Source organism: Syngnathus floridae, chromosome 9 (genome assembly GCF_059516105.1).
Source record: "Syngnathus floridae isolate MCC-2025c chromosome 9, RoL_Sflo_1.0, whole genome shotgun sequence".
Lineage (NCBI taxonomy): Eukaryota > Metazoa > Chordata > Actinopteri > Syngnathiformes > Syngnathidae > Syngnathus > Syngnathus floridae.
The window spans coordinates 2,712,501-2,717,757 of record NC_142421.1 but is presented as its reverse complement, the minus strand read 5'-3'; the positions used below and the strand labels follow the sequence as shown (position 1 = coordinate 2,717,757).

The window sequence follows — 5,257 nt, the reverse complement described above, 5'->3', positions numbered from 1 at the left end:
ACTATCAACTACAAGCCAATAAATACAAAATTAAAATATCAATGTCGGCTTAACGTGTGTCATGTGGCAATGGCATAGCAGCAATGCTGTCTGTGACTCACTCGTGAATCTACGCGAACAACCAATCAGCAGCGCCAGCGAGGGTTAGATGGAGGAGGGACTTTATGAATCAGTGACGTAATTTCCCGTCTCGGGAGGGGGGGAATTCGTTGAACGATTTGTTTGAATGAATCGTTTGAGTGAACCTGATTCTGAAGATTCGTTCACCTAAGAGAACTGTAATGCACATCACTAGTCCGAAGCAACCCTTTCCACAGTTGTCACCATGACAGGCGACCACCCGGTGGCGTCAGTGTGCCGAGCGCCGTTGGACGATCAGGAGAAGAAGATTTGAATTGACGGCTGTGGGCTTTAGGTAAATTGAAGACAGGTGTGCTCAAGGGAAGTTATCATATGCAGGTGCCACCGAGCGCGGGGCGGCGGACGGTTTCTCACGTAAGCTAGCATGCTAGCAAATGTTTGCCGTCTCCTGCCGTTTCTCACGACGGCACGCTTTGTTGCTTTTTCTCACAAGCCTTTTTTTTAAAAATTTATTTTGTTTGTCGCAGGATTGTCGTACTCTCGTGACTCGGCAACGTCACGTCCACCGCGACGGTGGGCCTGGAGGTAAATTGTAGGCCGCAGGCCATTTAGCCCGTGAGCAAATGTTTGCAGTTTCTTACGCTGCCATTTATTATTTCTTGCAGGATTTTCGCTGTCTCGGGAGTGCTTGAGGTTTCGGCACGGCACGACACGGCACGCCACAATCCACTTTGCGTCGCGTCGCGTCGTCGCGCGTTTTGGTGGTATTTTAAATGTCTTTCGCGGTTGTTTTTTTTCATGCTGGCCAGCATTTTTTTCATTCGTCTGTGTAGACTGTTCGTAAATGACGCCGCCGATAAGCGCGTGTTTGTCTGACCATAGGAAATGTTAGTTTGACTCTAGTCAACTTAACCATTTTTTTTATTATTTTATATGATGCGTGTGCCATTTCCGTGTCATGCAAACTGCTGGTGAATGCAACGTATATGTTACGTCGTGTCCAAATCGGACCAAATCCATTCAAAGATGGCGCCCGCTCGCTCTCGTTCCGTTACGCAACAAACATTTGCCCGGGTTATTTTCTCCCGTCTTGGACGCCGCCAACCTGGATCATCTGTTCAATGTGAGGGGAGTTGATGAATGATGAAATTAAAATATGAATTATAATCCTGAATAATTATCATAATTTACTACAATGTGATGATTATATATTTTTTCAAATGTAAAACTCTACTTAGAATGTATCAAATTCAAATATGAACTATAATTTTGATCGATTATCATAACTTACTACAATATAATATTTTTTTCAAATGTAAAACTCCTAGTATGTATAATTGTTGGTAAAAAATCATGCCATTGGCACTCGACTCAATGTCTATTTTTGTTGCAATCATTTGCTTGTCTTTTGTAGCACTAAATAAGGCCGCCCAGCCAGCATCCTTCTATACAAAGCAAGCAGGAGGCTCTTGAGGAGCCCTTTCAGTGATGCTGAGGACACTGAGGAAGAGGAGTCCTAAATCAGGTGAAAACCTGTTTTTGTCAAGTTTCAGCTTCCCAACACACAATGGTTGTCGAGTTTTAGCTTCCCAGCAAACAGTTAATGGCTGTCTGTGTTTTTGTAGGCTGCAAGAGGAGCCGAATGGGATAATTCCATATGAAAAGGCACAATGGCCTATCCAAAGGCGCAATGGCCTATCCAAAGGAGCGATGGCCTATCCAAAGGAGCGATGGCCTATCCAAAGGAGCCATGGCCTATCCAAAGGAGCGATGGCCTATCCAAAGGAGCCATGGCCTATCCAAAGGAGCCATGGCCTATCCAAAGGAGCCATGGCCTATCCAAAGGAGCCATGGCCTATCCAAAGGAGCCATGGCCTATCCAAAGGCGCGATGGCCTATCCAAAGGCGCGATGGCCTATCCAAAGGCGCGATGGCCTATCCAAAGGCGCAATGGCCTATCCAAAGGAGCCATGGCCTATCCAAAGGAGCCATGGCCTATCCAAAGGAGCAATGCCATATCCAAAGGAACAATGCCATATCCAAAGGAACAATGCCATATCCAAAGGAACAATGCCATATCAAGTCAAGAATCAAGCAATGCGCTGCAAAAGTCGTCGTGTGCGGATCATGTGCCCAGGAAGGGGCAGTGTGGTTGCCTTTGGTTATGGGTGCCGATCATGTGCCCAGGAGGGGGCAGTGTGGTTGCCTTTGGTTATGGGTGCACGACGGAAAGGTTGCAGGGCTGGACAGTGTTTGGGGCTCTGATGGTTGGTCTTGCTTAAGAGGTGTGCTGTGCTTTTAGCTTGTCTGGATCCAGCGTTGTCTTGCGCTTGGTTGCCATTGACGGCTCACATGGGGGAGGACACCAAACGAAACTTTGACGTGGAGCCAAATGTCCAATTTTGCCATATGACTTGTACCATTTTGTGTCTTTTTGTAACCTGCCACTGTCGTACTTGCTGCGTTCTTTGTTCTCCCCCGTCAGTGTAGGGGGCGGCGTTGGAGCGAGCCGGTTCCTAATGTCCAATTTTGCAACATGACTTGTGACATTTTGTCCTTTTCTCACCTACCACTGTTGTACTTAATCTAACCCTAACCTACCACTGTGGGACTTGCGTTCTTTGTTCTCCCCTAGGTGTTGGAGCGAGACAGTCAGATTTTGTCTTTTCCTAACCTACCACTGTCGTGCTTGATCTAAGCTGTGTGTCCTTTGTTCTCTAGGTGTAGGAGGCGGCGTTTGGGCGAGCTCGTCCACGAGGAAGACATAATGATGCGAGCAGCGCCCAACTCATTGCATGTTCTGCCTTTTGCAGGCCAGACGCAAAAGGGGGGGAGTGCACGGCCCGATCCGACCCGGCCCGACCCGGCGACGGTAACCAAGAGTGGCTAGCCGCTGTGATCAAGTAAGCAAGTGACCTACAACTTGGGGTGCTCTTTGAGTGTCTAACTTTTGTTTCTGTTTCTGCAGATGGCGACCGGGACGCGACAGCATCTGATCAGAGATGGACGGACCACTGTGGCATCACTCTGAAGTAGCAGAGTTGTGAGGGAGACCCGCTTCCCTGGAGGCGTCGACCTGCGTAGCTTCAACATGTGAAATGGATTTTTTTTTTTCTAATTCACACCAGCGGTGTCCAAATGTCTGTTTGAGGGCTGCATACTGAAACAAATTGAGCATTCTTTGACACAAATTCATTAAATCAATCACGAAATGTTGCCATTGATATTTAGCGCTACAAAGCAGTGTTGTGTTCATTTGTGTGGCGTGTTGATCAAGTTGGCCCGAGGCTGCCATTTGGACACCAATGGTGACGTGTGTGTAGGGCTGCACGTGTATTGGAAAACTGCCATATGGTGGTCTAGGTTATTGACATGCACTTTAAGACAGCAAAAAATTTTTTTTTTCATGTCTCAAATGAAACATGTTTTCTTGCCTAACTATTTGTAATGAGTTAAGACGATAAGTCATTGTAAGTTAGTTAACTAATCTAACTGATCTCATTGCGATCAAATAGTTAACCTCCATCCAAGAATTGTCCACAACTTGCCTCAATGCAGTGGTCTGGCCCAATACTGCCATAATCATTGATTTTCCAAAATGTTGTGCAGCCCTCATTGAGTGCCAAACGCGCAGCGACGGCAAGCGCAAGCGACCGCGCAGCGACGGCAAGCGCGAGCGACCGCGCAGCGACGGCAAGCGCGAGCGACCGCGCAGCGACGGCAAGCGCGAGCGACCGCGCAGCGACGGCAAGCGCGAGCGACCGCGCAGCGACGGCAAGCGCGAGCGACCGCGCAGCGACGGCAAGCGCGAGCGACCGCGCAGCGACGGCAAGCGCAAGCGAGACTTTTGTGCTTGTCTTGCAAGGTGGAAGAGACGATGTATGAAACAAAGAGCCGGTGGACGGAGGCCACCAGACCCGCGATTGGTGAGCGGGATGCAAAGGAAGGAATCACCCAAAGAAAGCAGTCGCCAAGTGTTGAAGAGGAGCCTGACGCATGACTGGCCAAGGCTGGCCAGAGGCGGTGACATGGCAATCCAATCTGCAAGCGTAGCGTACACACTTGTTGGGTTTAATTTGATTTCCTTATTTTTCTGCCTTTCAGCTGGCAGCGGATGGGGCGAGCGCCAGCCTGCACCGAGAGGGACTGGGCTGCACCCACAAGACCAGGGAGGGGGCAGGTAATGAGTACGTTGACAGAAGTGAACCGCATGCAACTGAGTGCCGTTTGTCTTTTTGCACTTGTGCGAGGCGAAAGACGAGTCCAACACCGGCCGGAGCAGACCCGGACCTTGGCCCGTGACGAGCGGCCCACACTAGACTGATGGGTGCAGATGCAGCCAGCGTTCCGGGGGAGTATGACTTTGTTTTTTCTTTTGTGCTTTCCCTACCCCTGTCTGTTTGAATAGGGTAACTTGTAGCACGCACGGGCATTTGGATTGCTGTGACCCTCTAGATACGAATTGGCAAAGTAGACAGCCCCTGCCTCCCCCCCCCCTCTCTCTCTCTCGCTCTCTTTCTCCAACGTGCCCGGCAGTACCTGCATGGCCTGGTGCACTCAGGATGGAACGTGGCTATACCTTGCCCTTTGTGGAATACCAGGGTATAATGTCTGCCAGACTGGGTCCCAGTGTCGTCGACGGTGTCGAGGACAAGGAGATTCTCCGTGACGCTCTCCGTGACGTCACGTTTTCCTCTTTTTTTCCCACTCGGGGCCAAGCCAGCTCTACTCAGGGGGAACTGGCCGGTTGCGCTTAAGTGCGCACCAAAGCCTCTTCTTATCTCCTCTCGCTCTCTCCCTCCCTCCCTCCCTCCCTCCCTCCCTTTTTGTAAGGGGTTAAACATTTCATAACCCGGATGGCTCCAATGCGGGAGGGCCGTATGAGACATGCGCCAGCCCGTGCGTGCCGCTAGTTACCTGATTCAAATTTACCTTAGTCTAGGTTGGGGGGGGTGCTAGTGGAATTTTTCCCCTTGCTAAAACCACCACAATATGTCTGCCTTTCAGGATTGCTGGGGCACTGGATCTGATGAGTGCCTGCACAGAGAGGGACTGGACAGGACCGCGAGACCAGAGGGTAATAATAAAAAACTTTATTTGTAGAGCACCTTTCATACAAGAAATGCAGCTCAAAGCACTTTACAACAAAGAAAGAAATTATAAGCATTGAATTCTT

The 5,257-nt window shown here is 49.6% G+C and overlaps 1 long non-coding RNA gene across 8 annotated transcripts in view; it reads left to right on the top strand.

Annotated features, from left to right (window-relative positions):
* The first annotated feature begins 397 nt into the window (after positions 1-397).
* Positions 398-5,257, top strand: part of LOC148392884 (uncharacterized) — a 6,308-nt gene continuing 1,448 nt past the window's right edge. The window contains exons 1-7 of one of the 8 annotated variants that reach the window (XR_015860514.1): positions 398-495; positions 609-666; positions 747-1,606; positions 1,707-2,984; positions 3,050-4,261; positions 4,332-4,436; positions 5,089-5,158. This is a non-coding gene — a long non-coding RNA (uncharacterized LOC148392884). The other 7 variants (XR_015860519.1, XR_015860517.1, XR_015860516.1 and 4 more) reach the window with 7 other exon arrangements.